We start from the raw sequence: 26,159 nt of genomic DNA, 5'->3' as shown, positions 1-26,159 counted from the left end.
TTACTATGGAATTTAGGCAGGTATTGTCATGGAAATATATCCCATTGTGCTGGGGAGTAAGGAGGCTGGCTGGCTTTTTGTTCCCTAGTTGTGTTGTAAACCCACATCAGAATCTGGATTTGGTTAATTTATGAATTTGGGAATATTAAATTCTGGCATTAAATCTGAAGCCCTGGTTTCTCTTTATTCTAATGTAGTTACTTATCATTACTTCCTACAGTCTGCAATAAGAGAAATATTCTCACCAGTAGCACAGTCATGCCTACCTATCTTCCCCTTTCTCTCTCTTTCTTTCTTTCTTTCTTTCTTTCTTTCTTTCTTTCATAGAGGCTGTCACTTACACCACTTCAGCAGATCTGAGTGCTGTGTAGATTTCTTCTCAAGCCAAGCTGGGCATATAATGGGAATCAATCATGCATTTTAGCTATTTCAAATAAACTATGTGCATTAAACATGTTTCTATTAATTTTCATCACACTCTGACAGCTGCCAGAATGGCAGAGTTTGCACACACACACACACACACACACATACACACACAATTACTGCAAAAATCCTTGAAAATGAATCATTAAAATACAAGAAACTGGTACTGGAGTTTTCAGTTACCTCCACGTTTAACAGCAGTAATAAGTAGATGCTAGGTGGGAAACACAGAAAATGGTTTAAACTACGGGAAACTATTTAACTATTTTATTGTATAAAAACTATTTTCATGGGTACACACTGTGACCTATTAACTATTAACTGGATGAAATGCTCTCTGAGCCTGCAATTCTGTACACACTTACCTGGAAGTAAGTCGCAGTAAACTCAGTGGGGCTTACTACTGAGTATACACGCATAAGACTGCCATGTTGAGGGGTGAATCCCCCTCTCAGATGGCAGATCTGGGAGGGCGACGGATCCTGCACACCCTGCCACTAGGAGAGCTGTGAGTCCTGATGCTGCTGCCGCTGCTCTCCAAATGAGGAATAGGATGAGCGGCCTCTCCGGAGAGCCCCACTTTCTGCTGTGGCAAATGCTGCAGCAGAAAAGCAGCTGTTGTGGCTCTCTGGAGCAGCTGCCACCACCCATCCTATGCCTCACTCCTGAGTAAGTCATGGGCAGGCCACTCTGAAGAGCCGCATCGGCCACTCCCTTGCTGTGTCAAAGGCTGCAGCAAGACAGTGCCTCCAGTACAGCTCCCCAGAGTGCCGCCCACCCAATGCCTTGCTCTGAGGACCCCTCAGAGCACGTCACTGAGGGATCAGATGGGTAGGCTCTCTGAGGAGACCACCTGGCCCAATTGCCTTGTTCTGCGGGGTCCTTTGTGAGAGTGAGGCATTGGCGGAGAGGTGGCCCTGGAGATTACCTGTGTTGTCACGCCACAGGTGGTCTCCAGGGCCACCTCCCCACCAAAGCTTTGCTCTCACAAAGGACCCCTCAGAGTGAGGTACTGACAGGAAGGCAGGTGGCGGCGGTAGGCAGGTAAGAAGGGGGAAGTGAGAAGAGTGGGAGGGTGGCAGCAGTGGATTGTGCCCCACCACAGCAGTGGCACACGTGGTCTTCTTCCTCCCCCCTCTGCATAGTAGCAGAGGTTCCTCACACTCCTGTCCTTCCCCCGCCTCCTGCACAGTAGCAGCAGCTCACGCTCTGAGCTGTCCTTCCCCTGCACAACAGTGGGAGGTTGTGGGAGGTCTTGTACTGGCCCAGAGTGTATCACCAGGGATGAGGTGTGAGTAGTGTAGGCACAGTGCACCGGCTAATTTTTCCTATAAATTTTCCTGTTTGCTGTTCCTTTTTTATCTTCTTATAACCATTTTACTGATTATTATAGTTTCACATTTTCACACTTACTGAACGTTTTCAATATGTCTTTTAGACATGCATAAGGGGAATAGGACTGTTAGAAGCTACTTAAGTTGAAAAGGAATAGTTTTATAACTAGATTTATGTGTTGCAATAATGCAGAGGAAACAGGAAGCGCAACTGCCTTTCACTTCCTGGCCTTTCACATTAGTTTGTATATTTGTTTGTGGGTATATGAGAAAAATGTATTTGTGATATTTATTTGCTTCCTTTCAGTTAAAAGAAAAAAACTTCCCAGGGCAGCTATATAACCAGCCTATAAGTAAAAGTACAAAATAAAATAAGAAAAACATACTGAATAAAAATACAAGAATAAAAAAGATCAAGCAGTATCAGTAAAATCCATACAAATGATTGGCTAAGAACAGCTAGATGACATACTGAAAGAGCAGGGTGCCAAAAAGCTGAGGGAGCAAATGACATCATGAGAATGACCCTTGGGAGTCATCCCTGGTTCTGGTGAAGGAGGTGTTCTGGAGTATATTCTGATGGATGAGACAGAATTTATAGGTGGGCAGTTGGAATCATGAAACCACTCTAACTGCAGGTTAGGCCAGGTTCTGTCCCCTCAGTGTCAGATGAGTGTAGGCTCCTGGGTGCTGAAAATGTCGTTCTTGGAGGGAGGAAGACCCTGGGTCAAACATGATGGTTTGTGGGACTCTCCGTTCGGTACCATTGGGATTCATGATGATCCTAAGATCTCCCTGGAAACTCACCAATAAACTTGTCCTCAGACATCTAATTAAGGAGCCAGGTTGTGACACATAGAGCCTGGCTCTTGAGCGTCACTGCGAGCATATCATTCAATCTCTACGTTTGTCAAGAAATAGAGAGGGCCAGTGCTGGACTCTCTTGGGTCCTCAGCATAGTGCTGCTGGAGGACTCCACCAGCACACCCCTGCTGGCAAAGACTGTTGTTGCTGCAGACCCCCGCCAGCCTGCCCCAGCCCCTCACCCACCCACCAACCCATCCACCCACTCGCTGCAGCCCCTCACCCACCCACTCCCCCTCTGCCGCCAAAGACCCCACCTGAATGCTGTCAAAGCCCCCACCCACCCACTTGCCGCCCCAGAATACCCACTTGCTGCAGCCCCTCGTCCTCCCGCAGCCACTGCCTCAAATGCCCACCACAACCCTGCAGCTCATCATGCTCATCCGGCTGGCCCCGCTCACATTTTTTTTTAACGTAAGTTTTGAGTAGCAGCTATCTGAACCAGTCAGCTACTGCCTTGAGGGGAGGGGGGGACTCAGCCAATGCAGGCACAGGAGCAACATAAAGACTGCTGTGTGCCCTCATTGGCCATACCGCCCCCCCCCCCAAGTCAGTGTCTAATTGGTGCAGATTGCTGCTACTCAAAACTTGAGAGGGTTTTTTTAGCTTTTAAAATTGTGCACCGCAGGGCTGGTCATGTAGACGAGGAGGATGAGGGTGGCAGTGGTAGTGACAGGGGCTCTTCTAAGCAGCTGCCCACCTATGCCAACCCCTGATGCTGGGCCTGGCAATAGATACCAAAAGACTCCAGTGCTGTTTCCTCTGACCTAGCTATCTTAAAATTTCCATCACTCAAGAAGGGGGTGGGGGTGGAAGAGAGAGAGAGAGAGAGAAAGAGAGGGAGAGAGAGAATGATATTTTGCTGACATGGATGCGACTGATTTTAATCTGTAACACCATCTTATGCCACAAATGGAAAGAACTATATGTGATGATTCAAAGGAGTGAAGGACAAATGGTTCTCGGTTTATTTGCCAAGACTCAGATCGTTATACAATGTGGTTTATGACCATTAGCTAATAAAATAGTACTTCTGGACTATGATGTGCAATAATGCAGATGAGCTAATGCTTTGGATTGTGAAGTGCTCCTGTGCAACTGTCTGGGATGAACAGACTGTTTGATATTTTTCCTCAAGGTATCGATGTGCACAAAATGTTATCCCAGATTGTTTGGTCCTATTAAATAAAAGGAATTGTTTTGTCTTCATTCAGCCAGGCTGGCACATCAGCTTTGTGTCAGAAATTCACCTACATGATCCCAGAATAATAGAGCTGGCTCCTTTGTACAGTAAAGCTTACTGCAGTGGTACTCTTTGCCAGTATCTTTTGTTATATTCTGCTTACCCTAATAATACTGGGTAACTTGATACATCTTTTGGGTGACATTTAAACTTTAAAAAACAAAAATAAAAAAACTGCTTGGCTTTACTTAAAAAAAAGACTTTTAGATTCCTAGTCTATTGATTATTTAACAAATGGAGCAAGCCTCTTTTCCCAAGAAAGCAGCATGGTGCTTTTAAAATACCATCATCCTGCTATGATTGATTTTAATGTTGCTCCACTGCTGACAGAGGGCCATCCGGAGAATGTGGTGTTTTGTCACAGACGATCAGCTCTGAGGTTTGGGCCCTACAGACCACTGAAGCGGCCTTTTCTCTCTTAATGTCACAGTGAGATCTTTATGATAGGCCTTACCAAGGGCCCAGAAGCCTTACAAATGCTTTGTCACAAGGAAGTTCCTGATGAAGTTACCTAGGAATTGTAGGGCTTCTGGGCCCTTCAATGCCCAGAGGTCTTTTAACTGGGAACTTCCAGTTGATAAGCTTTTTTGAGCCTAATGGAAGCCCGAGGACCAGCCCTTTCCCTTGCACCATGCAGTTGGGGCCCTGGCAGCTGCGGAAGGACTCCATTTGCTGACCCTGGCCCAGCACATGCATACCAATAGTTAGCAGTTAGTTAATATTCCGATTTGCCTTCTCTTTCTCTATTTCTCTTTGTGATTAATTTTTGGATATATCTTCTAGATTAGTAAAGGAAAATATAGTGAAGCTAAAAGAAGCATATTGTCGCTCTGCTTATTTAACTTATATGCAGAGTACATCATGAGAAACGCCGGGTTGGATGAATCACAGGTCGGAATTAAGATTGCCGGGACAATTATCAACAACCTCAGATACGCAGATGATACCACCCTAATGGCAGAAAGTGAAGAGGATCTAAAGAGCCTCTTGTTGAGGGTGAAAGAGGAGAGTGCAAAAGCTGGTTTGAAACTCAACATTAAAAAAACGAAGATCATGGCATCTGGCCCCATCACTTCCTGGCATATGGAAGGGGAAGAAATGGAAGCAGTGCCAGATTTTATTTTCTTGGGCTCCAAGATCACCGCAGACGGTGACTGTAGCCATGAAATTAAAAGACGCTTGCTCCTTGGGAGGAAAGCTATGGCAAACCTAGACAGCATAGTAAGAAGCAGAGACATCACCTTGCCGACAAAGGTCCGCATAATCAAAGCTATGGTTTTCCCAGTAGTAACGTATGGCTGTGAGAGCTGGACTATAAGGAAGGCTGAGCGCCGAAGAATTGATGCTTTCGAACTGTGGTGCTGGAGAAGACTCTTACGAGTCCCCTGGACTGCAAGGAGGTCAAATCAGTCAATCCTGAAGGAAATCAACCCTGAGTGCTCATTGGAAGGACAGATACTGAAGCTGAAGCTCAAATATTTTGGCCACCTAATGCGAAGAGAAAACTTTCTGGAAAAGACCCTGATGCTGGGAAAGACTGAAGGCAAAAGGAGAAGGGGACGGCAGAGGATGAGATGGCTAGATAGCATCACTGATGCAATGAATATGAACTTGAGCACGCTCCGGGAGAGAGCGCAGGACAGGAAGGCCTGGTGTGCTATGGTCCATGGGGTCACGAAGAGTCGGACACGACTTAACGATTGAACAACAAAAGAAGCATATACAGTCAGGGCCAGAAATATTGGAACAAGGATAACTGTTTTGGCACTTGGCCTCTGTACACCACCACATTGAATTTGAAAGGAAACACACCCAGATGGGAGCGAAGTCAGGACTTTCAGCTGTAATTCAAGGGGTTTGGCAAAAGTGGGGCACTAACCATTCAGGAAGTACAGCCAGTGGCATACCCACACACCCATCGTTGGTGGCTCATAAGTAATGGAACAAACCAACATCATTTCAAACTTAAGGATCGCCTTTAATACCTGGATGAAAATCCTTTGCAGTCAATGACTGCCTGAAGTCTGGAACCCATGGACATGACCAAATGCTGAGTTTCCTCCCTCAAGATGCTTTGCCAGGCCTTGACTGCAGCTGCCTTCAGCTGCTGCTTGTTTGTGGGTCGTTCTGCCTTCAGTCTTGTCTTCAGGAAGGGAAAAGCATGCTCTATTGGGTTGAGATCAGGTGACTGACTTGGCCATTGAAGAACATCCCACTTCTTTGCCTGGAGAAATTCTTGGGTAGCTTTTGCTGTATGTTTGGGGTCATTATCCATCTGCAATATGAAGCGGCGTCCTATCAGTTTGGCAGCATTCGGCTGAATCTCAGCAGAAACTGAAGCCCTATACACTTCAGAATTTGTTCTGCTGCTTTTATCAGCAGTCAGGTCATCAATAAACACCAGTGACCCGGTGCCATTGGCAGCTATACATGCCCATGCCATAACACTGCCTCTACCATGTTTGACAGATGATGTGGTATGCTTTGGATCATGAGCTGTTCCTTTCCTTCTCCATATTATTCTCTTCCCATCATTCTGGCACAAGTTAGTCTTGGTTTCATCAGTCCAAAGAATCTTATTCCAGAACTGGGCAGGCTTTTTAAGGTGTTTGCTGGCAAAGGCTAATCTGGCCTTTCGGTTCTTGAGCGTTACCAGGGGGTTGCACCTTGTTGTGAAGTCTCTATATTTACATTCATAAAGCCGTAGCTTGACTGTAGATGTTGTCAATGACATGCCTACCTTCTCAAGAATGTTCTTGACCCGGCTAGGTGTTGTGAAAGGGTTCCTCTTCACCATGAGCAGAATTCTGTGGTCATCCACTTTAGTTGTCTTCTGTGGTCTTCCAGGCCTTTTGCTGTTGCTGAGGTTGCCAGTTAATTCCTTCTTTTTCAGGATGTTCCAAACTGTTGTGTTGGCCACTCCCAATGCTTTTGCTATCTCTCTGATGGGTTTATTTTGTTTCCTCAGCCTAACGATGGCCTCCTTCACTCGCATGGACACCTCTGTGGACCTCATGTTGGGGGTTCCAGTGAACAGCTACCAGATGCAAATGTAACACTCAGAACCACCTCCAGGCCTTCTATCTGCTTGCTTGGTCATGGGCTACCCAGGAAACAGGCCACACCTGGCCATGCAGCTGCTTGTCAGCCATTCGTTCCATTACTTATGAGTCACCAACGATGGGTGTGTGTGTATGCCACTGGCTGTCCTTCCTGAATGGTTAGTGCCCCACTGTTGTCAAACCCCTTGAATTACATCTGAAAGTCCTGACTTCGCTCCCATCTGGGTGTGTTTCCTTTCAACTTCAATGTGGTGGTGTACAGAGGCCAAGTGCCAAAACAGTTATCCTTGTTCCAATATTTCTGGCCCTGACTGTATTAAGAACAAACGAAAGAAAGAAAGAAAGAAAGAAAGAAAGAAAGAAAGAAAGATTTTAAAACACCAGCCACTCAAACTAAATCTGATTTTTCAGTTTGAATTTTCAGAACGTTACTGCTGAGCCATCTGCTGGGCTCTTCGCACCTCTAACGTTGTGGAAATGGGCCTGTACAGCCTCCAGTGTGTGCAACATTAAATATATGGAAATTACGGAGGGCCCATCTTGCGTAAAAATGGCGGCTCAGAGCGAGCGGCTGCAGGGTGCTCCCGAACTGCTCGCCAAGCCCTCCGGAGCTCATGCAACCCAGCGAACAGGAGTGGCAACTTGGTGAGTGCCCAATGCTTGGTGGGCGCAGGTGAGTCCTTCCATTGCTACCTGGAAAACTTCGGCTATTGATCGGTATAGAAATGTAATAAACAAGCAAACAATGCTCCTGGGGTTTAAATTGTGTGACCTAAAAAGGATCTGCTCTCCAGTTGCTTGTCCCAGAGGAACCATTAGCCTACACTTCCCCAACATGGCACCCTCCAGATGTGCTGACCTACAATTCACATCATCCCCAGCCCGGATAGCCAGTGGCCACATCTGGAGGGTGCCAAGTTGGGGGTGGCCAATGTAGGCTACATAGCTTTTTAAAGCCTTTCCATTTTTGCAATACCCAGTAAGATACCAGAATTTACAACATGATAATCCTTCCTTATTTCAATGTTGCCATTGGAAGTAAGAGAACAAATAAAGTCCTGTTTATGAAGACTAGCAGAAAGTAAGCAATCCATTAGCCTTCAGGAATGAAACTGAAGGGCCCCAAATGTGCAATCATGCCCTTTTCACCTCTGGCCTTTAGATTCAGTATCATTCATGGCTACTCTTGTTTGAGCCACAAACACCCCACCATGCTCTTATTCCTTAAGCACTTACCAGACAATGTGCTGTTTCTAGGGGGACTGTGGCGTAGTTGCTAACTTTTCCAGCTACACTACATTGTCTCTTCAAGTGTTTCTGTGGCTGAGAAATCATGGTTCCCATCGACAGCAGCACTTACAGAAGCTGCTGGCAGGGCTAATGTGTGAGGCACACAATTATCCCCTACAGATTTCAGCTTCTACATGCTTGAATCATGTGGTATAGTTTCTATGTAATGACTGTACTATGTAAACTTCTAAAAATTTGTAGCAAAGGACTTTGAATCCTTTAAGGAATGAGCACTTCCTTAACTGATGAGTGCAGTTAGCATGAACAGTTCCTCCAAATTTCCCTTAAAAGTGCCTTAATAAGAGAATTTATTTATTTTATTTATTTATTTCATTTCTATACTGCCCAATAGCTGAAGCTCTCTGGGCGGTTCACAAAAATTTCTGGGCGGTTCACAAAAATTGTTAAGATGTTAAGGTTCAACCATTGGTAATCAAATACTTGATTTATCGGTACAGGAAACAATTTGAAAAGAGGATGAAACTAAATGAACTTTTGATGAACAAATTTGATTTCTGTCACTCTAGCATTCAGTTACCAGCCAGCCAATTCTAGTTTGGAAAAGTGAAGTTACCACAAATTGTCTTCGTTACAGGACCATCAGATAAGCAACATCTTTTGTCATTCTCTGTATACAAAAAGAAACTCAACACACACAAAGTATTTTAAGTAATTTTCCAATAGTAAACCTTAAACAACCATGATTTCTATGGGATAAAATATAAATTTTGCCTATCTTATTGAGGTTCCATTAACTGTAGTGAAGATATACTACTCCAGACCAGAGAAACTGAATATCAGGTTTACTACCCTTAGAAGCAATTTTGGTTGAAAAGCTGGCTAAGAGAACTTAGACCGAAAATCTGTCTTGAAAGGGATCTAACCTTTAGAAATCTAGAGTTTACAATTTTGTGCTAAATTGTAAAAGCAAATGAGCTTTAATGGTAACTTTAATCAGAGTGGGATACAAAATAGGAAAGGACCTTTCTATTTAGGGACTTTTCCTGTTTCTGTGAATTGAAGTTATTTGCATAGCAAGGATGTTAATATAGAAGAGAGTCAATTTTTCAACTAAAATCATGGAGATAGGGATAGGATCCATATAATTAATGTTATTGGCCAACTTGTCTATTTCAGAAATTTGAAGACTATGAATAACCATTCTTTAATTGTCATTGCCACTTTCCAGGATCAGACCAAGATTATTTTATCTGCAACCCAAAGATTGTCTAATGGTAGCTTCATGGCCAAATTTTGTTTGCCCTTAAAAACATAAAAGAGTGATGTTAAAAGTTCAAATTGTACAGTCTTCCACATTATTTGATAAATGATTTATACTACAACATTTCAAACAAAAGCTCCTTTCTTCTTTGAATCCAAGAATGTCTAGGACCTGGTTTGTTGGTTTGTTTTAATCTCTTCCCAGATTTGCTCCTGGTTACATCTTTTTATTAGACAACATCTACTATCAGTATTGATTCCACAGGAAGCAATGACAGGAGCTAATCCACACTGGATTATAAATAAACACCCTTTAGAGTCCATAGATGAACTTTAACCAGAGAAGTAGTTGTCTACTAAGCATCCTGCATATATTGACATTTAACTATTGTGGTTTCATCAGTTGTGTAAATACTTTAGAAAGCCATTGTAAGTCACTGTTAGTTGAAACGAGAGAGTAACACAGCATCCATTAGACTAAAATTACTTTACTGTCTATAAACCACAAATGAATGATGCCCATACACTAACAGGTTACATATACACAAGATTATTGAACAAGGATGCATTTAATTCTACATATTCATGGCCAGGCACCACAAAGTGTGGCGCAGAGTGGTAGGTGGCAGTATTGCAACCGAAACTCTCCCCACAACCTGAGTTCGATCCCAGCGGAAGTCAGGTCTCAGGTAGGCGGCTCAGGTCGACTCAGCCTTCCATCCTTCCGAGGTCAGTAAAATGAGTACCCAGTTTGCTGGGGGAAAGGTAGTCACAACTGGGGAAGGCAATGGCAAACCACCCCGCTATAGTCTGCCATGAAAACACCAGCGCAAGCGGCGTCCCTCTAGGGGTCAGTAATGACCTGGTGCTTGCACAGGAGGAAACTTTCCTTACATTCCATATTTAGGGTTGCCACCTTTCTTCTGACCTGTGTTTTATGCCTTCAAAGGCTGACTGACTGTCATGCAAAAATTCAACACACACAGCTTTTCCCATCACAAACCTCCAATATTGTGATGGAAAAGCTGTGTGCACTGAATTTTTGCATGTCAGTCAGCCTTTAAAGCCCCTTCATGGATCACTGCCTTGTTGTGGCGAAGGGGCTTGTGTAACTCAGTGAAGCCATAAGCTATGCCGTGCAGGGCCACCCAAGACGGACAGGTCATGGCAGAGAGTTCTGACAAAATGTGGTCCACTGGAGAAGGAAATGGCAACCCACTCCAGTATTCTTGCCAAGAAAACCCCATGGAACGTATCACAAGGCTAAAAGATATGACGCCGGAAGATGAGCCCCTCAGGTCGGAAGGTGTCCAATATGCTACTGGGGAAGAGCAGAGGGTATTTCCAAGTAGCGCCAGAAAGAGTGAAGCGGCTGGGCCAAACCCGAAAGGACACTCAGCTGTGGATGTGTCTGGTGGTGAAAAGAAAATCCGATGCTGTAAAGAACAATATTGTTTAGGAACCTGGAATGTCAGATCAATGAATCAAGGTAAGCTGGAGGTGGTCAAACATGAGATGGCAAGATTGAACATCGACATCTTGGGAATCAGCGAACTCAAATGGACAGGCATGGGCGAATTTAATTCAGGTGACCATCATATCTACTATTGTGGGCAAGAATCCCTTAGAAGAAATGGAGTAGCACTCATCGTCAACAAAAGGGTGGGAAAAGCAGTACTGGGGTACAATCTTAAAAATGATAGAATGATCTCAGTACGAATCCAAGGCAAACCATTCAACATCACAGTAATTCAAGTCTATGCCCCAACCACTGAGGCCGAAGAAGCTGAGGTTGATCGGTTCTATGAAGACCTACAACACCTTCTAGAACTAACACCAAAAAAAGATGTCCTCTTCATCATAGGGGATTGGAATGCTAAAGTAGGAAGTCAAGAAATCACCGGGATAACAGGCAGGCATGGCCTTGGTGTACAAAATGAAGCAGGACAAAAGCTAATAGAGTTTTGCCAAGAGAACACGCTGATCATAGCAAACACTCTTTTCCAACAGCACAAGAGGCGACTCTACACATGGACGTCACCAGATGGTCAATATCGAAATCAGATTGATTATGTCCTTTGCAGCCAAAGATGGAGAAGCTCCATACAGTCAGTAAAAACAAGACCTGGAGCTGACTGTGGCTCAGATCATGAGCTGCTTCTTGCAAAATTTCGGCTTAAATTGAAGAACGTCGGGAAAACCACTAAACCGTTCAGGTATGACCTAAATCATATCCCTGATGAATATACAGTGGAGGTGAGGAATAGATTTCAGGGATTAGACCTGATAGACAGAGTGCCTGAGGAACTATGGACGGAGGTCCGTAACATTGTTCAGGAGGCAGCAACGAAATCCATCCCAAAGAAAAAGAAATGCAAGAAAGCAAAGTGGCTGTCTGATGAGGCTTTACAAGTAGCTCACGAAAGAAGGGAAGTGAAAAGCAAGGGAGAAAGGGGAAGACATACCCAACTGAATGCAGAGTTCCAGAGAATAGCAAGGAGAGACAAGAAGGCCTTCTTAAATGAACAATGCAAAGAAATCGAGGAAAACAACAGAATGGGAAAGACTAGAGATCTCTTCAAGAAAATTGGAGATCTCAAGGGAACGTTTTGTGCAAAGACGGGCATGATAAAGGACAAAGAAGGCAGGGACCTAACAGAAGCAGATGAGATTTAGAAGAGGTGGCAAGAATACACAGAAGAACTATACAGGAAAGATCTGAATGTCCCTGATAGCCATGATAGTGCGCTCACTGAACTTGAGCCGGACATCCTCGAGAGTGAAGTCAAGTGGGCCTTAGGAAGCATTAGTAACAACAAAGCTAGCGGAGATGACAGTATTCCAGCCGAGCTATTTAAAATCCTAAAAGATGATGCTGTTAAAGTGCTGCATTCAATATGCCAACAAATCTGGAACACTCAACAGTGGCCACAAGACTGGAAAAGGTCAGTTTACATTCCAATTCCAAAGAAGGGCAACGCCAAAGAGTGTTCAAACTACCGCACCATTGCGCTCATTTCACATGCCAGCAAGGTGATGCTCAAAATCCTACAAGCTAGGCTTCAGCAGTATGCGAACCGAGAACTACCGGAAGTACAAGCTGGGTTTAGAAGAGGCAGAGGAACGAGAGATCAAATCGCCAACATTCGCTGCATCATGGAGAAAGCAAGAGAATTCCAGAAAAACGTCTATTTCTGCTTCATTGACTACGCTAAAGCCTTTGATTGTGTGGATCACAACAAATTGTGGCAAATTCTTAAAGTGATGGGAGTACCAGACCACCTTACCTGTCTCCTGAGAAACCTGTACGAGGGTCAAGAAGCAACAGTAAGAACCAGACATGGAACAACCGATTGGTTCAAAATTGGGAAAGGAGTACGACAAGGCTGCATATTGTCACCCTGCTTATTTAACTTATATGCAGAGTACATCATGAGAAATGCTGGGATGGATGAATCAGAGGTCGGAATTAAGATTGCTGGGAGAATTATCAACAACCTCCGATATGCAGACGATACCACCCTAATGGCAGAAAGCGAAGAGGATCTCAAGAGCCTCTTGTTGAGGGTGAAAGAAGAGAGTGCAAAAGCTGGTTTGAAACTCAACATTAACAAAACTAAGATCATGGCATCTGGCCCCATCACTTCCTGGCATATAGAAGGAGAAGAAATGGAAGCAGTGCCAGATTTTACTTTCTTGGGCTCCAAGATCACCGCAGACGGTGACTGTAGCCATGAAATTAAAAGACGCTTGCTCCTTGGGAGGAAAGCTATGGCCAACCTAGACAGCATAGTAAGAAGCAGAGTCATCACCTTGCCGACAAAGGTCCGTCTAATCAAAGCTATGGTTTTCCCAGTAGTAATGTATGGCTGTGAGAGCTGGACTATAAGGAAGGCTGAGCGCCGAAGAATTGATGCTTTCGAACTGTGGTGCTGGAGAAGACTCTTACGAGTCCCCTGGACTGCAAGGAGGTCAAATCAGTCCATCCTAAAGGAAATCAACCCTGAGTGCTCATTGGAAGGACAGATACTGAAGCTGAAGCTCCAATATTTTAGCCACCTAATGCGAAGAGAAAACTCCCTGGAAAAGACCCTGATGCTGGGAAAGACTGAAGGCAAAAGGAGAAGGGGACGGCAGAGGATGAGATGGCTAGATAGCATCACGGATGCAATGAATATGAACTTGAGCACACTCTGGGAGAGAGCGCAGGACAGGAAGGCCTGGCGTGCTATGGTCCATGGGGTCACGAAGAGTCGGACACGACTGAACGACTGAACAACAACAACAACAACAACAACAGCCTTTAAAGGCATAAGACAATATATAGCCATCATGATTAGTAGCCACTGATAGCCTTAGATCCTCCATTAATTTTTCTAATCCCCTTTTAAAGCCATCTAAATTGATGCCCATCATCAAGTCTTATGGTAGTGAATTTCACCAGGGGGAAAGATGTGTTTTGTGTGAAGAAGTACTTCTTTTTGTCTGTCCTGAATCTCACACCATTTAGCTTCATTGGATGATCCTAGGTTCTAGTATTAGGAGAAAGGAGAAAAAGGTCACCATATCCACTTCTCCACGCCATGCATCATTTTATGCATCCTTTACCCACCCTTTTTCTGAGGATAAAAGCCCAAATGTTGTAAGCTAGCTTTCCTTGTAAGGGACTTGCTCCAACCCCTTGATCATCTGGTTGCCCTTTTCTGCATCTTTTTTGTGCTCTACAATACCGTTGTTTGTTTGTTTTAGCAGGAAGGGTGGTGATGGATTGGTCACATAGGTTGCCATGGGGAGGGGTGGGCTGAAAAGGCTGGTTGGCCCATGCAGTGCTCCTTCTTATTGGCTCAGGTGTGCCTTTCCTACTGCGTGCGAGGTTGAACCCAGAACCAGGAATCTTCTGCACGTAAACAATAGGTTGTTCCATATGCCTAGGGCTCCTCTTGCAGCCCCTGTGCTCCTGCTATCTGTGCCTGAGTGTTGGGGACGGGTGGAGGAGAAAACAGGTGCCCTATGATGTTGATGCCTCTTTGCACCCGTGACTGAGTGGTTATGCCATTGCTCTGTGGAGCTGGCAGTGTGAGTTTGAGTCCTGAGAGCTCCCTCTCCTTTGCCCCAGCATGACTTTTTTTTTTTTTAGCAACGCATGCAAAGGGGAATGGGGTCCATTTCCCCCTTCACCCTTGGTGGGGCTCAAACTCCCATCTGCTTCCCACCTCCCTGCTGTGAGCCACTGGAAGTTGCTGCTGCTGCTGTCAGTGTGTGTCTGAGGCAGCCTGTGTTGTATGTCGTGGCCACCACTACCCCTTTGTGAAAAGAGTCTTTCCCTCTCCAGGTAGGTCTTGAACCCCTGCCCCAGGAGGAGTGGGTGAGCTCTCTGCCATTGCCCTGCAGAAGAAGTACTGGGTGCTGTGATGAGTGGACCCCCCTTCCTCCCATTTGTGTTGTGCTCCAAAACTGTGGTTGTGAAGAGCATACAGCAGACGGGCAGAACTTTTTTCAGCCCAAGGGCCACATTCCATTTTGGAGAAACCCTTGTGGGCTGCATTTCAGTGGTGGGTGGGGCCAAAGGCAAAAGGCGGGGGCAAACATGCCCCAAACACCAAGATATTGTAGCCTTTGAGTTCTCAGTGTCAGTAACTATGCCTTAGGAGAAGCATTTCAACCTTTGAAAATGGGGAACAACCTGCACACAAGCTGGGAAACCACAAAATGAGTGGTTCCTGGGTCTGGGAGATAGGCTAACTGCCTGTTCTGGATGGGGTTGCACTCCTCCTGAAAGATCAGGTCCATAGTTTGGGGATAGTTGCTGGAGGCCGAAGTGGCCGCGGCGACTCAGAGTACCTTTTACCGGCCTTGGCTGGTTTGCCAGCTATGGCCTCTCCTGGACAGGGATAGCTTGGCCACAGCGGTACAGGCATTAGTAACCTCAAGACTGGATTATTTCTTCAGTGCACCCTATTTGGGGCCGCTCTTGAGGCTGGTCTGGAAACTGGAGCTGGAAACTGGTCTGAAAACTGCAGAACGCAGTAGTTCGGCTGTTGTCAGGAGCTGCCCTTTTTCAGCACGTGACTCCTTTGCTGAGGGAACTGCACTGGCTGCCTATTTGCTACCAGGACAGGTTTAAGGTATAAGTACTAGTGTACAAAGCCCTAAACAACTTGGGACCGGGATACCTGTGAGAGCGCCTTCTTCTTTACCAACCTGCCTGGTCACTGAGGTCACCAGAGGGCTTGCTCCTGGTGGTTCCACATGGACCTATGGCCTGATTGAAGTCCACCCAGAGAAGAGCCTTCATTGTGGTGGCCCCCTTCCTGTAGAACTCTCTGCCTTTGGAGGTCAGGCAGGCACCAACTTTGTGTTGCTTTTGGCGCCTCCTGAAGACATTTTTTGAGAAGCCTTCTGTGAGTGACCAGCCACTGTTTATAAATTCATAATCTGTTTCTTTTAAACTGATTTAGGGAACAATCCTACGGCCGCTAGACAGCGGCTAGATGGCCATAGGATTGTTCAGTTTTTGGGAACTGACCTCAGAACCCATGTTCTGAAGTCAGTTCCTGGAAAACCACCTCCCTCCCCCCTTGCCTGCTGCCTCTTAGGCGGCGTGGATAGTCCCCAGGCTCCACACTTGGAAAAGCAGCACGGAGCAGGGCAAAGGGGGGCATTCCCAGGGGCAGGGAGTGTGGAAGGGCCAGTAGAATCATAGTAGGGTTGGAAGGGGCCTATAGGACCATCAAATCCAACCCCCTGCTCAGTGCAGGAATCCAAGTCAAAGCATCCCTGAAAGATGGCTGTCCAGTTTTGTCTTGAATGCTTCCAATGCACAGTCAGGCCTCTCTCTCCCCTGCTCCGAAGTCCCGTGGCTAGACAGCCGAAATCGGATATCTAGCTGCAAACGCAGGGCGGCCAGAGCACAGAGAAGATCCCCTCCACGCTCCACCCACCCTGCATTAGATAGGTGACCGCCTATCCCGATAGGCTTGCGCCCTTGTTTTAATAATTGTTGTTCACTGCTCTGAAATGTTAGATGTGGAGTGGTATAGAAATATTGTTAATTACTAAGTAAATAAATACATAAAATAAGTGATCAAGGGAAAGGCAGTAGGGGTAGGGGTGTGGCCATCTGGGGAACCCTGGAGGGCAAGACATACGGGGATTCAAACTCCTCCTTGGAGGGAAGCCTGGAGACTGGTAGTAACAAGGTCATTGTTGGCTGTAGCATTGGGCTGATGGACTGGGGACACTGTGACATTATCTTGGACGTGGTGTGTGCATTATGATGAAGTGGTGTGTGCTGGGGGTACATCCCCATCATCACAAATTCATTGGCTCCTTCTCTGTGTGTGTGTGTGAGGTGATGCCTGTTATTTGGATTTTTAAGGGATTTTACAGTAGTTGGGATTAAATGTTCGTCCAACATTGCAATGCTAAATATATTTTCAGATGAAAATGAAATGCCATTTCTGAATTTCTGGGATCTAGATTGAATTCTGAGTTCTAGAGATAGATGAACATTTTGCTGAGTTCATTTTTTTATAAGAATGTACCAAGATGTGCAAATTTCTTCCTTTCTTGCTGCTGCCAATCCAAAAGAAGTGAATGTAGGAGAAAGCAAAACTGGCAGATCTATCCATCTTAGCAGAGGGCTTTGAGTGCTTAGCTCTTAAAGGTCTGGGTTTGAATCCCTGGGTATTCAACCATGTTTGAGGTGCTAAATTAGGATTGTCACCTCTTGTTTCTGACAGGGCCCTCATCTTTAGCAGCAGGCAGATGCAGATGAGTGAGAATTTCATTTGGTTCATTTTTTATAAGACTTTAATAAAATTTGCAAAGTTTTTCATAAATGCAACGGAAAGAACTTGAGATTTAACAAATCACAAAGCAAAACTGACAGATATTTATGTATGTAATTATTTATTTCTATACTGCCCAATAGCCAAAGCTCTCTGGGCAGTTCACAAAAATTAAAACCACAGGGTGCAGCATAAAACAATATAAAATATGACAATATAACAGTTCAACCAGAATAAAACCTAGCAGCAATACAGAGATTTAAAATACAAATTTAAAACACCAGAGCTAAAAGATTATGAAGCTACAATCCTAAAATACTGGGAGAATAAAAAGGTCTTCACCTGGCTCCAGAAGGAGAACAATGTAGGTGCCAGGCAAACCTCTCTAGGGAGCTCATTCCACACCTGGCGGGCCACAGCAGAAAAGGCCCTCTTCAGGGTAGCCACCTGCCTCACTTCCTTTGGTAAAGGCTCCCAGAGAAGGACCCCTGAGGATGATCTTAGGGTCCGGCAGGCACATATGGGAGGAGGCGATCCTACAGATAACCTGGCCTCAAGCCACTAAGGGCTTTGAATGTTAATAATACCAGCTCTCTGAATAGACCCGGAAATGGACTGGCAGCCGATGCAGCTGGAAAAGTACTGATGTAATGTGATCTTGTTGGCCAGTCCCTGTTAACAATCTTGCTGCCCTATTTTGGACTAGCTGAATTTTCCGGACCATTTTCAAAGGCAGCCCCACATATAATGCATTGCAGTAATCCAGACAAGAGGTTATCAGAGCATGGATAACTGTAGCTAGGCTATCTCTGTCCAGAAAAGGGCGTAGTTGGTATATCAACCTAAGCTGATTAGTTCATCCCCAGTATACAATGAACTGTCTGTTTCAGAGAATTTGGGGGGGAGGGTGCTATTTCTACTCCTGGGAGTAGGAAAAACAATTTCTCTGCCTCTTAAGAGGCAGTATGTGGGACATGCCTTAACATTCTGTACTTCGTCTGGAGTGAAATCCCCTACTCAACCATGCAGTTTGAGTAGCTTTGGGCATGTCACCCTTTCAGCCTAGATATTACTGATTATAATAATCATATCACACAGGGTTATTTAATATAAAACTTTAAAACACGTAAAGCAGTTTGTATATGAACAGTCTGATCCCAACCAAGTTTGAAGAGAAGTATATTCACTGCTGTGTCCACGGGCAGCCATGTTTAGGGTCAGGCTGAAAAAATCTCCTATAAAGAATTAACGATAGCAAGACAATTTGGGAAAATGCAGCCTTTCTTCTTTTATTGCTAGTAACTGCCTTGCCCTTCCTCCACCACATCCTCTCCCTTTCCTTGGAACTTGTCATTGCAACTTCCTGTCAGTTTTACACAAGGCCAAGATCCACTAATGTTAGCCATGCCTAAGTCCCACTGACAGCAACACAGTAAGTTAGTTGTGATGAACTTAACAGCAGTCCTATGCACATGTACTCGGATGTTTACTCCCGAGTAAGCATGCACAGGATTACACTGATCAGACTTGAGTGGCAATCTTGTGCACTTACCTGGGAGTAAGCCCCACTGGACACAGTAGAATATACATCTGAGTAACACGCATGTGCTGTTAGCCAGGGCTAACTTTTGCTGGATTGGGGGCTGAGGAGATCAATTTTCTCCAAGGAATACTTCCAATACCTATTACTGGGGGCCAGGCGCAAGGGGGGAAGGGGGAGGTAGCTCTTAACAGCCTTGTCCAGGGCAGTTTGGTGCCCCTGAATAACCCCGCTGGTTTTAGTGCCTAACTGCATAGAGTAGGGGTGCACACAATCCTTTTATACAATGTAAGGTAATATAGTCCTCTTTTTCATCGGATGTAAGAAGGCCTTTTTTTTTTTTTTGTGCCAACAGTTGGGTGTAGGGCTGATCCTTCTCGAGAAGCCTATAGAAGGAATGGCATCCAAAAAGTGGGAGCTGGCACGGTTCGCAAAACTGGGCGGGGACGCCAGGAGAGCCTGCCTGGCTCTCTGGCAGGAACATTGCTCAGCCAGCCTTCTGATGAATTACGACAGTTCATCGAGTTTTGAATGGCACGGCCGGGCCCCGACCTCTTTGCTGGGAATTCAGCCGCACCAAGTTCAGTGCCCCCCCCCCCAGGAAAAAAATACGCTTAGAATTGCAGCCTTACAGTGCAATCCTATGGGTGTCTACTCAGAAGCAAGCAAGTCCTATTCAGCACAGTGGGACTTATTCCCAAGTAAGCGACCACAGGATGGCAGCCGAAGTCTATTGCAATTCTTACTCTCTCTCTCTCTCTCTCTCCCCGCCGTCGAAGAAGGCTGCGTGATCGAGCCTCTCTCGACGTGCTGCTGCGCTCGTTCTTCGCACACCACATCCTCCCCTCCCCTATTTTTGGGAGGCTGTGGGCTCGCGGGGCGCGGGCGCTCATCGCTGGGCTGGCCGCTCCGAGCGACCTCTCTTCCTCTCTCTCCCCGCGATGCTGAGCCCGCGGCAGGATGGGGCCCTGCGTAAGGTTGGGCGGGGGAAGCGAGAGGAGAGAGAGAAAGGAAGGAGAAGGGGGGCTGCGGTGTCTCCGGGCTGGGCCCTGCGCGTGCGCGCTCCGAGCGGAGCGGAGAGGTCACCCCCCCCCCATCTCCAGCGCCGCCGGACTGAGCGAAGGGAAACCAGAGCGAGGCTGGGCGTGCAGCGTCACAGCGACGGCTTCTAGCCTCGCCCAGCCAGCAGCAGCGGCGAGGAGGGAGTGCGCGCGCGGGCGGGGGGATAGAGGGCTCGGCCAGGGAGGCGGCGGCGGCGGCGGCGGACGACGCGGGGAGCGGCAGCGCCGTCCGGTAGGGAGAGGCCGCCATGGCAATGAGGCGGGCGAGGGGAGGCGGGGAAGCGGGGCCCGGCGTCGGGGGCGAGGTGGGGAGCGTGTCTGTGCCAGCGAGTGTGAGGGAGGACCTGTGCGGCACCGGGCGGGGTGGCGGCGAGTGTCTGACACAAGTGGGTCGGCGGGCAGAGCCTCCGAAGGGGGGCGAGGGCCGGGTGGGAAGGGGGCGGCGGCAGTGGCGGCGCTCTGCGGGCGGGACAAGGCTCTCGACATAGAACATGGCGGAGGCGGAACCGAGCCGACCGCTCCCCTCAGTGGAGAGAAGCCGGGCTAAGGCTGCTCCAGATCCTCGCGACCCCCCTCCCCCCGTTCTGTGGCCGCCTCCCCAGGAGAAGTTAGAGCGGAAGGGGAAAGTTAGAGCCCCTGAGCCGAGGCCGCGCCAGTACTTGGGACCCGCCGGGGAGGAGGAGGGCGGCGTAGGTGGTGGTGGTGGGGAGTAATTCCCACCCTGCGCGTAGCGGCGAAGAAAGTTCTCGCGGGCCGGTCGGACTCCAGTGGCGGCGGCGGCGGCCTCCGTCGAGAGCCGGAGCCCCGCCTAGTCCGGCTGGGTCGAAGCTGCTCACTATTTCCATTCTCCGCCCCAGCGGGAATCTGGACGGCCGCTCCTCGGGCTGCGATAGGCCTCTTCCGCTTCCCATTCTCCTGCCAGAATCTGTTTCCAGCCCCTAAAGAATGAGCAACATCGAAGGGGGAACGTACTCTGTGCGATTCCTCCGCTTAAGGGAGATTCGGCGCCTGGAGGACAGACTCGAGTTTGGGCCTCCTCCTGCTGTAGTAGTTGGGTTGAATTCAGACTTGCGTATCCGCGGGGGGGGGGGGAGGGAGGGAGGCAGTGCCCCTTCTGAAAGGTAATCGGCGAATTCTGTATTGATGACATATCTGTTAGTCGTGCTATTTGTCCCCGTTAGAGAAATGAAGAGATCAAATAGTAACGAGAAATCGGGAGTGGTGGAGAGAAACAAGGGTGGCTACAGGGCAACAACCCTGTGGTTCTTTCCTTTATGGTAGTCGCAGTAGGCACGAGGTATCTAAAGCCTTGGACCTCGATGCAGTGGTTGGTCGCAATCATCGCTAAAATCAATGGTTGTTAATTTCCATTAAATTGTACTTAAGACTGCAGACAAAGAGTGACTGCAGCATTTATGTTTAGTGAAATTAACTTTTCAAAATGGAAGTCCTTGCCACACACCACCTCCTTCTAAGTAATCATGTTTCTTAATTGTCCGAGGTTTTAGCAGCAGACTTTCTCCAGCTTCTTGTGCTGTTACCTTTGTTGAATGCCTATACAATTTCTAGTTGACCTGCCCTAAATCAGTATTTGAGTAACTTTATGTCTTAAGAAACTGAATCTAGTCAAGACTGAAATGATGATGATTGTCAGAGCTCCATGACTGGGAGGAAGGGTGGCTTTCCTGTTTGTATTGTGGACTTAGGGTGCTCTTGAAACTAATAGTGTCTAGAAAGTCAGGATGCGGTGGTGTCAGTTTGGAATTGCTGTTTGCCTGTTCTTTGTTTCAGTGATAATTCTGAGGTTTGGTTACTGTAATGATCTGCAGATTATCCTTGAAGACAGTGAAAGACTTCAGAAAGGTGTAGAATGTGGAGGCTTTGGAAGCTTCTTTCCCAATGGGAGGGGCCACAGAGATATACTGCATGTTCTGTACTAGCTTCCTGTCTGTTCTGGGCACACTTCCTTATGTTGACTTTTCCCTACAAAGCCCTTAATGGCTTGAGCCTTATGTAGCAAAGCAAACTATCTCCCTATGTCCAATCATGAACCAAGAGTGGCCCCAATATTAACTTGTGGGCCAGTTTTAAGTGGTAAAGATACATAGAGGTATGTTTGTATAACTGCTCCATAAACAGTGGGGGTCCTCTACCCCTAGGGTTTACCAAAGCCTAAAGTTCAACAGAAGCAGCGAGGGACCATTCTATTTCTGCTTAGCCTTTGTGACATGCAGTTAAGTCTGTAGAACAGAGGTGGGCAACTTGTAGGTCAAAACATCTGGAGGGCCACAACTCCCACCTGCCTTAGCCAATGGTGAGGGATCATGGGAGTTGTAGGCCAAAACCTTTGGAGGGCCACCAGTTTCCCACCCCTTTAGGAAAGTGTATTTGTAAGTATGTATTATCTGTCTTGGACTATGAGGATTAAACAGGACATAAACTTAGATCACAAATGAAACATGGGCTGCAATCTTGTACCCACTTATCAGGGAGTAAGCCCCATTGAACTCAGTAGGGCTTACTTTTGAGTTGACATGTATAAGATTGTACTGTTAGGGTGCAATCCTATGGATTGTGTCTTGGGTACACATAAGCCTCCAAACTCAGAGGCTGACATGTATCCAATGAAGAGCTGGAGGTGCCTGGCATCTCCCACGCTGTATTTAAGCTAGATGGAATCCCCCGTCTAGTGGAGACTTCAGGAAGTGGGAGGGAAGGAGGCTAGGGCGGCAGTAGGGAAAGATGTAAGCCAGCTGTCCCAGTCTCCTCCCCTCTCTGCCCCCAGGAACCCTCCCCCTTCCCCATCTCTACACTCCATTTTCCAAGAGCAGAGAGATAGCTGGTGCGATTCTCTGCGCCAGCTATGAGGGGGAGGGGGCAGGAAACATGGCTTCCTGGCTCCAAGCCCTGTCCAAGCTTGGATCCAGGACACCAAACAATCCTATGTCCCGCAGACATTGTCTAGGGGACGTAGGATTGCTCCCTAAGCATATTAAACAATTTTGCCAACATTAAAAGTGAATTTTAACTTCCTTTGAATGAATATATATATATATATATATTTCAAAACTTTGTACTGATGTTGTATCTTGGGTTTAGAATGATAGTATGGTGGCTTCTGAAATACTTACTAATTTTCTTGATGTATCCTGTTGTGAATTCTGATTTTCTACATATAACTCTTCTTTGGGCTTTCAAAAGTTCCAAGGTGGTATCACATGATCAGAAAAGGTCACTCCTCAAATCCTTTTTACACAATATTTGTTTTTCCAGTTATACATATGAAAGTTGACTGCTGCTTTGAGCAAACTCTGCCAAATAGAGCTATGCTACCTGGCCTTATATCAGTGATACAAGGCCAGGTAGCCCAGAGACCAGGTTCTCTGCGTAAGGTTGTATTTCTTACAGGTATCTAAATAATCGCTTGAGTAAATATTTGAATCTCCACAGCTTTCCAGTAAATACTGCAACGTGAGGAGTGAATTTTATTATTCTGAATGCTTTGGAGCAGGCTTTGTGCAGTATTACATATCCTCAAAATTAATGCATAGTTGTAAACTTTGGCATGGATCCTAAGTTTTCACTCTGTGAACGGAAGGAGCTTCTTACATGGAAAGATTTTTGCTTATGGAACAACTGCTTCTTCTGTGAATAGAAGGTTTATGGAGGGTGAAAATAGTATTTATTTGCAATGTTTGTGTACCACTCCAATACATAAACTTACCTGGAAGGCTTACAAAAAACTAAGCCATAGTATCCAAGACATAGTGGCCCTGTTCAGACATGCATGGGGGGAGGGTGGTTAGGATAACTATGGAGAGGGGGTTAGCGAAACCATGACACACGCATCCATCACATGATTAGGAACCACGCCATGTAGTTCCCGTAACCACCCCCCTCCATAGTTCCTGTAGCCATCCTCCCACCACTGGTGATCCCAGTGGCCCTCACTCCATGAAAATGTGCATGCTGGCTGCTCCATCTGTAGCGATGCAACGGCAACCACAGAGAAAGTCCACGCTGGCTAAAGCGTCACCGGAAGTGCAGGATGCCCTAGGCCTGCCATCTCAATGGTTGTGGCCGAGAAACCACCAGGAACCTGTTTTAACCACTGGAGTGCCCTCCACACATAACAGTAAGCCACGCCAGGGCCCCTTAACCCTGCTTCAGGGGGGTGGTTAGCCAGGGTGGTTTCAGAACCATGGTTAGTGGGTTTTTCTCCCTACACATGACGCACCAAGCCACCATGGTTAGCACAAATTCCCTGACCATCATGGCTTAGTGTTATGTGTGAACAGGGCCAGTATGTGACCTAAATTATATAGTTGGAAAGGACCTTATAGGTATTCTAGTCCAACCTCCTGCTTATTGGGGGATCTGCAATGCTTGGATGCAACTACAGCATCCCTGACAGATAGCCATTCAGCCTCTGCTTAAATGCCTACAGCAAAGGAGAGCCCACCATCTCCTGAGGCAGCCTGTTTCACTATCGAGCAGCTCTTACTTTTAGGAAGTTTCTCTTGATGTTCAGCTGAAATCTGCTTTCCTGTCATCTCCACCCATTGGTTCTAGTTCAGCCCTCTGGAGCAGACATCTCTTCTCCAGGCTATACGTACCCAGCTTTCAACAGTTCCTCATAGGCCTTGGTTTCCAGACCCCTCACTATCCTGACTTCCTTTTCTTAGAATATTAATTAACTGTTAGTTAGATCCCATTTAGCTAGTTAAATCCCATTGCCATCAGTAAAAGAACACACTTCTAGTTTTGATCAAGTATAAGCAAAAGGCTTTAACCTGAGTTAGTACTGTAGGAAGATAATGTTTCAGTAACTTTACGATTTTTTTTGTAGTTGTATTTGAAGTGTGATGTGATCTCATTAGTTCTTTAGTCATTCTTACTGATAAGAAAGAGGCTGAAGAAGTGCCCTGAATTTCTAGTTTGTGAAACAGGAAGGTAAAGAATGTGGGGAGGGGCTGTAGCTCAGTGGCCGAAGCACAAGCTTTGCATGGAGAATGTCCCCAAAAGGTTCAATCTCCAGCTTCTCCAGGTAGGGCTAGGAAAGAATCCGGCTTGAAATCACAGAGAGCCTTTGTCAGTCACTGTCGATAATACTGCACTAGGTGAATCAATGGTTTGACTTGGTATAAAGCAGCTTTCTATGTTTCTATCATGAAATTACTTGAAGTACAAATCGAACAAGGCATTCAAAGACGACTTTAATGTGGGCTTGTTGAATGCCACTGAGCCAAACTCCATATGAAGGAAAGTCCAAATTTTAAATTCACCTGTGTGCTGTGTTACCACATAGTGTGGGTAGCGGTAGGTAATTTTTGCATCAAAAGGAGCAGCTAATTGAGGGGAGTTGAGCCCTCCTGTGTGTTAACTCCCCATGCTTTGTCATTTCCCTCCCAGCTTTAATACCAGAAGTGAGCTGGAATGGAAGAAAAGTGCCTGAAATGATGAAGCAAGGTGAGAGCTTCTCAGTCACTGATGTAAAAAAATAAAAATAAAATCCCACCGAAACCCTCATGCCCTGCTTTGTATGAACAGGAATACATATGAATAAACATGGCTGTTCCCTATCATGTCTTGTTTGGGCCTTATTTGGGTGAAGTTAGTTCATTGAACTTACTCAAGAATTCTGCCAGTGACTTCAGCACCTAGTCTCTTCATAGAGTAGTATCTCCCAAACAGATATCTCTTTTATATATAAACATGTGAGGGACTAAAAACATTGGGGGAAAACCTTTTTTCTATCCCCTCCCTGCATTTTTTCGAGGGACTTGTTTGTTTAAATGAAAAAAAGGATTATAAAATTTTCTTTTAGAATAATGAATAAAATGTTTTAAGACAAGGCATTCCTATATCGCTACCTGGGCTTTACTTCCCGAAAACAATTTTTTTAAACTATGTAAAAGGTAGGCTTTTATGTAAGACGATGTAAAGTTTCAGATCATTACAATTCTTGTATGGTTAGGACAAGCAATACAGTACCACTCTCAAATGCAAGATGCATTTTTGTTTCCAAGGGCCACTGCCATTTTCACAAGAGAAGGAAAGAGGATTCAATGCCCTTTGCTTCTGGGCTTCCTCTTGTCATTTGATCAGATCAAGAAATAAATTGACATGTGAAAGGATAGAGAAGCTTGTCTCAATGCAGGCAAACATTCAGTTTTTAGAACTCCATGAAGATGATAAAATGAAGGATAAAAAGCAGAACCTGCTGATAGTGATTAGTTTCATGCCGCAAAACTAATATTAAATTAGTTGAGGCCTTGTTTTGCAGCTTTTTTTCTGAAAATGAGTGCTTTCTGGGTCTCCTTGATGC

At 46.0% G+C, this 26,159-nt stretch overlaps 1 protein-coding gene across 9 annotated transcripts in view; it reads left to right on the top strand.

Annotated features, from left to right (window-relative positions):
• Positions 1 to 26,159, top strand: part of RAP1B (RAP1B, member of RAS oncogene family) — a 63,969-nt gene that overhangs the window by 5,637 nt on the left and 32,173 nt on the right. For 4 of the 9 annotated variants that reach the window (XR_014784405.1, XM_084810542.1, XM_084810543.1 and 1 more), the window contains exon 1: positions 19,990 to 20,063. The exons of 1 other annotated variant lie outside the window; for it this stretch is intronic. The gene's annotated coding sequence lies outside the window, so the exon portion shown is untranslated. Of the gene's footprint in view, positions 1 to 19,989; positions 20,218 to 20,315; positions 20,882 to 26,159 lie in introns of those variants that run through there. 4 more of the 9 variants (XM_084810547.1, XM_084810545.1, XM_084810546.1 and 1 more) reach the window with 4 other exon arrangements.

Source organism: Heloderma suspectum, chromosome 7, assembly GCF_057233095.1.
Source record: "Heloderma suspectum isolate Gila_16-S chromosome 7, 16-S_ref, whole genome shotgun sequence".
Taxonomy (NCBI): Eukaryota; Metazoa; Chordata; class Lepidosauria; order Squamata; family Helodermatidae; genus Heloderma; species Heloderma suspectum.
Note: the sequence above shows the minus strand (reverse complement) of the source record. Positions and strands in the feature narration are given on the sequence as shown.